Source organism: Cervus canadensis, chromosome 5 (assembly GCF_019320065.1).
Source record: "Cervus canadensis isolate Bull #8, Minnesota chromosome 5, ASM1932006v1, whole genome shotgun sequence".
NCBI lineage: Eukaryota > Metazoa > Chordata > Mammalia > Artiodactyla > Cervidae > Cervus > Cervus canadensis.
In genome coordinates, this window is record NC_057390.1 from 101,260,194 (window position 1) to 101,269,564 (window position 9,371).

Below are 9,371 nucleotides of genomic sequence, written 5' to 3' on the forward strand. Positions count from 1 at the left end.
CGGCCAGGAAGACGGGCCGGCGGGTATCAAGACACAGCCCCGCGTCTCTTTGGAAATGAAGAACACGCTGGTCAAGGGGAGACAGTGAAAATCAGACAGCAGAAAGGATGACAGAATCCGAGGCGGAATCCGAAACATCAAACGAGGACGACAGACTCGGGCAGAGGAGGGGAGGGAGAAGCTGGTGGCATCGGCAGCAGAGACGCCTGGGCCCACTGCTTGGGCGTCCAGCGCCTGAGGCAGTCAGCCCTGGGGGGTGGGGGCAGGCAGGGGCCGCGCTGCCCTCAGGGTCGCGGGACCGGAGGGGCCTCAGCCCAAACCGTGCTGACGCACAGGAAGCGGGCACTCCCCTGGGAAACAGGTCCGGAAGTGGAAGCTCTGCCCGAGTCGCCCCAGGGAGACCTGGGTTTCACAGGCACGTCCCGGCCCCCAGCCCGGCCCAGGCGGAGCCCCGCGGCGACCGGCGGCGGGGGACAGACAGGCGGCTCTCCCGGCTGCTTCATCGACCCGACAGGAAACGCAGTCCCCCCTGCAGCAGGCAGGCGCGTCTCGGCAGGAAGGCCTCACAGCTCCGTGGCCCAGCTTCCTGAGTCTCCCTCAAAGCTACAGGGCACGGAATCGGGAAATCAAGAAGCTTCTGGTTTTTGCAGAAGCACTGGATTTCTCCAGCTAACAACCGGAGCCAGCTGTTGACAGGCCTACGCGAGTCGGGGGAGGCCACGCAGCTCGGACCTGCAGGGGCTTGTCCAGACAGAAGGCTGCCTCGTGCCCTGGGAAGCCCCATGAGCCTCTCCGGCTCACAGACAGGCCTCCCCTGCACGCCCGTGGCCTTCCTGGAGCTCACCGGCCCTGGGGTCACGGGGTCGGTGGGGGGTGCGGGTAGGGAGGCCAGGCTGGCCCGAGAGGATGGGTCCCCCCCACAGCCACGCATGGCTCCTGCAGCCCGCGCCCCCCGGGGACCAGGGCCGCCTCACTCCTCAGTGCCTCAAGGGAGCTCGGTGCACGGAGGAGCAGCCGAGGGCCAGTACTGGTGCCAGCCGGGGGCTGAGGCAGAGCTGTCGTCCTGCAGGGCCCCCATGGGACCTGCTGTGTGGGGCCCAGTGGCCGTGGAAGACCCTGGCTGCTTGCCGGCCAGACCACACACACGGCTGTCCTCCAGGCCTTCCGGCAGAGGAGGCAGACCGCGAAGCCCAGCAGGCGCCCCCGCTGCCCGCGGCTGGTGGTGGCACCGCCCTCTCCTCCTGCTCCGTGCGTCCAGCAGGCCGTGTCTCCCAGCCACAACCCCACGTGACCCCCAGAGCCTTTGCCGAGGCGGCTCACCTGTCGCAGCTCCCTAGTGGACCACAGCGTCTGCAGGGTCTGCAGGAACAGGCGCGGGTCCTGGCCTGGGGGGACAGGGCAGGGCTGTGGAGAGACTGCGTGCAGCGGGGAGCCCCTCCCTAGGCCTGGCCTGCTCCCCAGGCAGTGGGGCTTCCCGCAGTGCCCACTGCGGGGCTTCCAGCTCAGCTCAGGGAGCCCGGACTCGCATTCCTGCCGCAGTGGGCCCCTGGTCCGTGTGAGCGGGGAGGCCTGCGGTACTGACCCGGCCTGGGGGCACCCCCCCCATCCACAGCCCACTGTCTGGCCTCCGGCCCCTGCTGAGGCCCAACGTGGTCCTGGCCTCTGCCTCCCTGTCCTCCCTCTGCCCTGTCCTGCCCTCGGCGAGTCCCACCCAGGCCCAAGTCCCAAAGCTTCTCCGCTCCCTGCTGCAGAGCGGGGCGTGGGGTCCCGGAGTGGGCGCCTGCTCAGCCCAGTGCTGCCCAGGGCGGCAGGGGTCCAGGTCACCCTCAAGCGGGAAGTCAGTGCCCTCAGGCCAGGTCCCAGGTTAGGGCCAAGGAGGGCCGGTGGTCCGGGAAAAGACACGGCTGCCTGCTCTGGGCTTGGGAAAGGAAGCCGCTTCTGAGGCTGGGGCCTGGGGACCAGCTCTGAGCTGCCCGTGGCCACCAGCGCCCCCTGGCTGCCTGCCTACTGGGCCTCACCCTCTGTGCCCTGCGGTCAGGGCTCCCGCTCCCCATGCCCTCGCCCTCACTGCAGCCCAGCAGCCTCCGCAGCACCTCCTCCCAGCCCACCCCACCTCCGTCCCCTGCCCCAGCCAGAGCCTGCAGGCCCAGCCCATCTTGCCTTGCAAGTTCTGCTGCACGGATCTGGGGGCCGTCCCCTGTCCAGCCCCCACGAGAAGCTGCAGACGAACCTGATTCTTTCCCATCAGGGCCCAGGGAGGGTGGGCGTGAGACCCGCCAATGGGGACGGGGCTATGGGGGGGCCCCGCCCCAGTCCAGGTGGGAGGAGCACCTGGCCCTCAGGCAGGACCTCGGGGTCAGACTCAGGACCGTGGTCCACACCCAGGGGAGCAGGAGCCCAGGTGGCCACACCTGCAAGGCCACTTGAGAGTCAAGGAGCAAAGGGCAGCAGCCGCTCCGCAGGGAGCCGGGTGGACGGACGGAAAGACGGGAGACCCGAGCCACAGGCCCCGAGGACACGGGCTCGCAGAGAAGACAGGGGCCGTGGGGAACCCCAGAGGCCACAGGAGAGTCTGTCCCAGAAAGCAAGGCCGGCTGACAACTGCAGGCCCGTCTGCCCAGCTCACACTGCAGCACGGGAGGAAAGTCACCTGAGCCTCTCACTGGACACACAAGTGTCTCAGGTAAACGCGATAACTTGTGAAGAGTGAGTGTAGTTACAATTGAAGATATAACCCAGCAAACTAGGAAGAAAAGGAGCATCCTAATCCAGAGAAAGGGTGTCTATAAAAACCCTCCGCAAACGGAGGCCTCAGTGATGAAAGCTTCCCCTGAAGCGGAAACACGAGGAGGAGCCCGCCGTCCACTTGACGTGACCCTGGGGAAGTGCCAATGCAGAGCAGACAGGCGGAAACTTTTAAGGTCACAGAACATAGCGCAAAAACATTAAAACCGGCACTCGGAAAACACTCTCTGCTCCCTTCAGACAATGAAATATACAGCACGAAAGACATGAGCTCTCAAGCTACCAGAAGAAGGAGGAAACATGAAAGCAAACTATTGACAGAAGCCTCTGTACACAGTACGAATCTAACTCTCTGAGGTGCTCTGTCTGACAGGGGACTGTGTGATGGGGGGGACTGTGTATGATGATAGACTGTGTGTGAAGGGGGACTGTGTGTGATGGGAGGACTGTGTGTGTGGGGGACTGTGTGTGATGATAGACTGTGTGTGGGGGGGACTGTGTGTGATGACAGAGTGTGTGTGATGCGGGGACTGTGTGTGATGATAGACTGTGTGTGTGGGGGACTGTGTGTGATGATAGAGTGTGTGTGAAGGGGGACTGTGTGTGATGGGAGGGCTCTGTGATGGGACTGTGTGTGATGATAGACTGTGTGTGAAGCGGGACTGTGTGTGATGGGAGGACTGTGTGTGCGGGGGGACTGTGTGTGATGACAGAGTGTGTGTGATGGGGGACTGTGTGTGAAGGGGGACTGTGTGTGATGGGAGGACTCTGTGATGGGACTGTGTGTGATGATAGAGTGTGTGTGATGGGGGACTGTGTGTGACGGCGGGCTGTGTGTGATGATACACTGTGTGTGATGGGGGGACTGTGTGTGATGGGGGACTGCTGGGGGGCTGTGTGTGGGATGGGGGACTGTGTGTGATGATAGAGTGTGTGGTGATGGGGGACTGTGTGTGATGGGGGACTGTGTGTGATGATAGACTGTGTGGGATGGGGGGACTGTGTGTGATGGGGGACTGTGTGTGATGATAGACTGTGTGGGATGGGGGGACTGTGTGAGTGATGGGGGGACTGTGTGTGATGGGGGGGTGAGTGATGGGGGGACTGTGTGTGACGGGGTGACTGTGTGTGATGGGGGGCTGTGTGTGATGATAGACTATGTGTGACGGGGGACTGTGTGTGATGGGGGACTGTGTGTCATGGGGGGCTGTGTGTGATGTGACTGTGTGTGATCAGACTGTGTGTGATGGGGACTTGGTGTGTTTATGACTGTCTTGCGCCGTGTGCTCTGTCTGCTATGTGGACTGGGGGGACTGTGTGAGTGATTGGGACTGCGACGTGTCTGATGGGGGCGCTTCGCTGAGATGACTGGGCACACTTCCTCAGACCCTTCATTACCACCGATCGTCTAGTGTCGAAATGGGGGCTGTGCTGCCATAGTGAAGACGATAGAAGCCACAACCTGAGCCCATCACACTGATAGGTGCATGACAGACAGGACACAGCGGGAACCGACCTGACAAGACACAAACGTCTAGTGTGATGAAGCAAAGAGACTAACAACAAAAAAACAACAGAATCACAAAACAACCTAGCCACGAATACATCAGACAACCACTAAAAAAACACCCAGGGTGCTGCAGAATGGGCCAAGGACTGTGGGTGTGATGGGTGTCGGACGTGTGGTGCAGGTGGGGACTTGTGTGTGATGGGGGGACTGTGTGTGATGGGGCGTGGTGTGAGTGGGGGGACTAGTGTGTGATGGGGCTGTGTGTGAATGGGGGACTGTGTGTGATGGGACTCTGTGTGATGGGGGGCTGTGTGTGATGATAGACTGTGTGTGACAGGGGACTGTGTGTGATGGCACTGGGTGTGATGGGGGACTGTGTGTGATGGGTGGACTGTGTGAGGTGGGGACTGTGTGTGATGGGGGGACTGTGTCTGATGGGGGACTGTGTCTGATGGGGGACTGTGTCTGATGGGGAGACTGTGTGATGATAGACTGTGTGTGACGGGGGGACTGTGTGTGATGGGGGACTGTGTGAGTGATGGGACTGTGTGTGATGGGGAGACTGTGTGTGATGGGGGGACGGTGTGTGATGGGGAACTGTGTGTGTTGGGGGGCTGTGTGTGATGACAGACTGTGTGTGATGGGGGGCTGTGTGTGATGGGACTGTGTGTGATGGGGGGACTGTGCATGATGGGACTGTGTGTGATGGGGGGACTGTGTGTGATGGGGGGACTGTGTGTAATGGGACTGTGTGTGATGGGGGAACTGTGTGTGATGGGTGGACTGTGTGTTATGATAGACTGCGTGTGATGGGACTGTGTGTGACGGGGGACTGTGTGAGGCGGGGACTGCGTGTGACGGGGGGACAGTGTGTGATGGGACTGTGTGTGTCGGGCGGAATGTTTGTGACGGGGGGACTGTGTGACGGGGGGCCAGTGTGTGATGGGGGACTGTGTGCAACGGGGGGACTGTGTCTGATGGGGAGACTGTGTGATGATAGACTGTGTGTGACGGGGGGACTGTGTGTGATGGGAGGACTGTGTGAGTGATGGGACTGTGTGTGATGGGGGGCTGTGTGTGATAGGACTGTGTGTGATGGGGGGGACTTTGTGTGATGGGGGCACTGTGTGTGAGGGAGGCTGTGTGAGTGATGGGACTGTGTCTGATGGGGGGCTGTGTGTGAATGGACTGTGTGTGATGGGGGGAATGTGTGTGATGGGGGGGCTGTGTGTGATGGGAGACTGTGTGAGTGATGGGGGGACTGTGTGTATTGGGGGGGTGAGTGATGAGGGGACTGTGTGTGACGGGGGCACTGTGTGTGATGGGACTGTATGTGATGGGGGACTGTGTGAGTGATGGGGGGACTGTGTGTGACAGGGGGGCTGTGTGTGACAGGGGGAACTGTGTGCGATAGGGGGACTGTGTGAGTGATGGGGGGACTGTGTGTGACAGGGGGGCTGTGTGTGATGGGGGACTGTGCGTGTGATGGGGGGACTCTGTGTGATGGGGGGACAGTGTGTGATGGGACTGTGTGTGTCGGGCGGAATGTTTGTGACGGGGGGACTGTGATGACGGGGATGTGTGTGATGTGGGGACTGTGTGTGATGGGGGGACTGTGTGTGATGGGGGACTGTGTGTGATGGTACTGTGTGTGTTGGGGGACTGTGTGTGACAGGGGGACTGTGTGTGATAGGGGGACTGTGTGTGATGGGGGGACTGTGTGTGATGGGGGGGACTGTGTTGTGGGGGGACTGTGGGTTGATGGGGGGACTGTGTGTGATGGGGGACTGTGTGTGATGGGGGACTGTGTGTGATGGGGGACTGTGTGTATTGGGGGGGTGAGTGATGAGGGGACTGTGTGTGACGGGGGCACTGTGTGTGATGGGACTGTATGTGATGGGGGGCTGTGTGAGTGATGGGGGGACTGTGATGTGACTGGGGCTGTGTTGTATTGGGGGACTGTGCGTGTGATGGGGGATCTGTGGTGGGGGGACAGTTGTGTGGACTGTGTGTGTCGGGCCGGAATGTTTGTGACGGGGGGACTGGAGACGGGGGATGTGTGTGATGTGGGGACTGTGTGTGATGGGGGACTGTGTGAGTGATGGGACTGTGTGTGATGGGGAGACTGTGTGTGATGGGGGACTGTGCTGTGATGGGGGCTGTGCTGGGGGGCTGTGTGTGATGACAGACTGTGTGTTGGGGGACTGTGTGTGACAGGGGGACTGTGTGTGATAGGGGGACTGTGTGTGATGGGGGGACTGTGTGTGATGGGGGGACTGTGTGTGATGGGGGGACTGTGTGTAATGGGACTGTGTGTGATGGGGGAACTGTGTGTGATGGGTGGACTGTGTGTTATGATAGACTGCGTGTGATGGGACTGTGTGTGACGGGGGACTGTGTGAGGCGGGGACTGCGTGTGACGGGGGGACAGTGTGTGATGGGACTGTGTGTGTCGGGCGGAATGTTTGTGACGGGGGGACTGTGTGACGGGGGGCCAGTGTGTGATGGGGGACTGTGTGCAACGGGGGGACTGTGTCTGATGGGGAGACTGTGTGATGATAGACTGTGTGTGACGGGGGGACTGTGTGTGATGGGAGGACTGTGTGAGTGATGGGACTGTGTGTGATGGGGGGCTGTGTGTGATAGGACTGTGTGTGATGGGGGGGACTTTGTGTGATGGGGGCACTGTGTGTGAGGGAGGCTGTGTGAGTGATGGGACTGTGTCTGATGGGGGGCTGTGTGTGAATGGACTGTGTGTGATGGGGGGAATGTGTGTGATGGGGGGGCTGTGTGTGATGGGAGACTGTGTGAGTGATGGGGGGACTGTGTGTATTGGGGGGGTGAGTGATGAGGGGACTGTGTGTGACGGGGGCACTGTGTGTGATGGGACTGTATGTGATGGGGGACTGTGTGAGTGATGGGGGGACTGTGTGTGACAGGGGGGCTGTGTGTGACAGGGGGAACTGTGTGCGATAGGGGGACTGTGTGAGTGATGGGGGGACTGTGTGTGACAGGGGGGCTGTGTGTGATGGGGGACTGTGCGTGTGATGGGGGGACTCTGTGTGATGGGGGGACAGTGTGTGATGGGACTGTGTGTGTCGGGCGGAATGTTTGTGACGGGGGGACTGTGATGACGGGGATGTGTGTGATGTGGGGACTGTGTGTGATGGGGGGACTGTGTGTGATGGGGGACTGTGTGTGATGGTACTGTGTGTGTTGGGGGACTGTGTGTGACAGGGGGACTGTGTGTGATAGGGGGACTGTGTGTGATGGGGGGACTGTGTGTGATGGGGGGATGATGGGGGACTGTGTGTGATGGGGGACTGTGTGGATGGGGACTGCTGTGTGATGGGGGGCTGTGTGTGATGGGGGACTGTGTGTGATGGTACTGTGTGTGTTGGGGGACTGTGTGTGACAGGGGGACTGTGTGTGATAGGGGGACTGTGTGTGATGGGGGGACTGTGTGTGATGGGGGGACTGTGTGTGATGGGGGGACTGTGTGTGATGGGGGACTGTGTGTGATGGGGGACTGTGTGTGATGGGACTGTGTGTGACAGATGTACTGTGTGTCATGGGGGGACTGTGTGTGATGGGTGGACTGTGTGTGATGATAGACTGTGTGTGATGGGACTGTGTGTGATGGGGGACTGTGTGTGATGGGACTGTGTGTGATGGGGGGACTGTGTGAGTGATGGGACTGTGTCTCATGGGTGCTGTGTGATGGGACTGTCTGTGATGGGGGGACTGTATGAGTGATGCGGTGACAGTGTGTGATGGGGGGACTGTGTGTGATGGGACTGTGTGTGATGGGGGGACTGTGTGAGTGATGGGACTGTGTCTGATGGGTGCTGTGTGATGGGACTGTCTGTGATGGGGGGACTGTGTGAGTGATGCGGTGACAGTGTGTGATGGGGGGACAGTGTGTAATGGGAGTGTGTGTGATGGGGGGACTGTGTGTGATGGGGGAATGTGTGTGATGGCTGACTGTGTGATAGGACTGTATGTGATGGGGGGACTGTGTGTGATAGGACTGTGTGTGATGGGACTGTGTGAGTGATGGGGGGACTGTGTGGGTTGGGGGGACTGTGTGTGATGGCTGACTGTGTGTGATGGGGGGCTGTGTGTGATGGGGGCTGTGTGTGATGGGACTTTGTGTGACAGGACTGTGTTTGATGCGACTGTGTGTGATGGGCAGACTGTCTGTGATGGGGGGCTGTGTGGGATGGGACTGTGTGTGATGGGACTGTGTGTGATGGTGGGACTGTGTGCGATGGGTGGACTGTGTGTGACGGTCGGACTGTGTGTGATGGGGGGACTGTGTGTGATGGGGAACTGTGTGTGTTGGCGGGCTGTGTGTGATGATAGACTGTGTCTGATGGGGGGCTGTGTGTGATGGGACTGTGTGTGATGGGGGGACTGTGTGTGATGGAGGGACTGCATGATGGGACTGTGTGTGATGGGGGAACTGTGTGTAATAGGACTGTGTGTGATGGGGGGACTGTGCGTGATAGGACTGTGTGTGATGATAGACTGTGTGTGATGGGACTGTGTGTGACGGGAGGACTGTGTGTGATGGGACTGTGTGTGATGGGGGGACTGTGTGTGATGGGGGGGGTGTGTGATGATAGACTGTGTGATGGGGGGACTGTGTGTGATGGGACTGTGTGTGTTGGGGGGACTCTGTGATGGGACTGTGTGTGATGGGGGGACTGTGTGTGACAGGACTGTGTGTGATGGGGGTACTGTGTGCATGATGGGGGGTACTGTGTGTGATGGGGGACTGTGTGTGATGGGGGACTGTGTCTGATGGGGGGGACTGTGTCTGATGGGGGGCTGTGTCTGATCCCCTTTCCCAACATGTGGGCTTTAAGGCCCAAGACTTCACATAATATGGGCCATGGGGAACAGCTTGGAGTTCATGTGGAGGACACTTGGGCAGCAGTGGAGTCCAGTTTTTAGGTTAGTGTAAAGGCATCTGCCACCACCCCTTGGAGGGTCTGCTAGAGCAGGACACGTATCTCAGAGGACCCCAGGGAGATGCCCAGGACCCTGTGTTGTGGGCTCAGAGGCTGGACCAGACCTCCGTCCACACCACCTGCAGAAGGTGCTGCCCTTT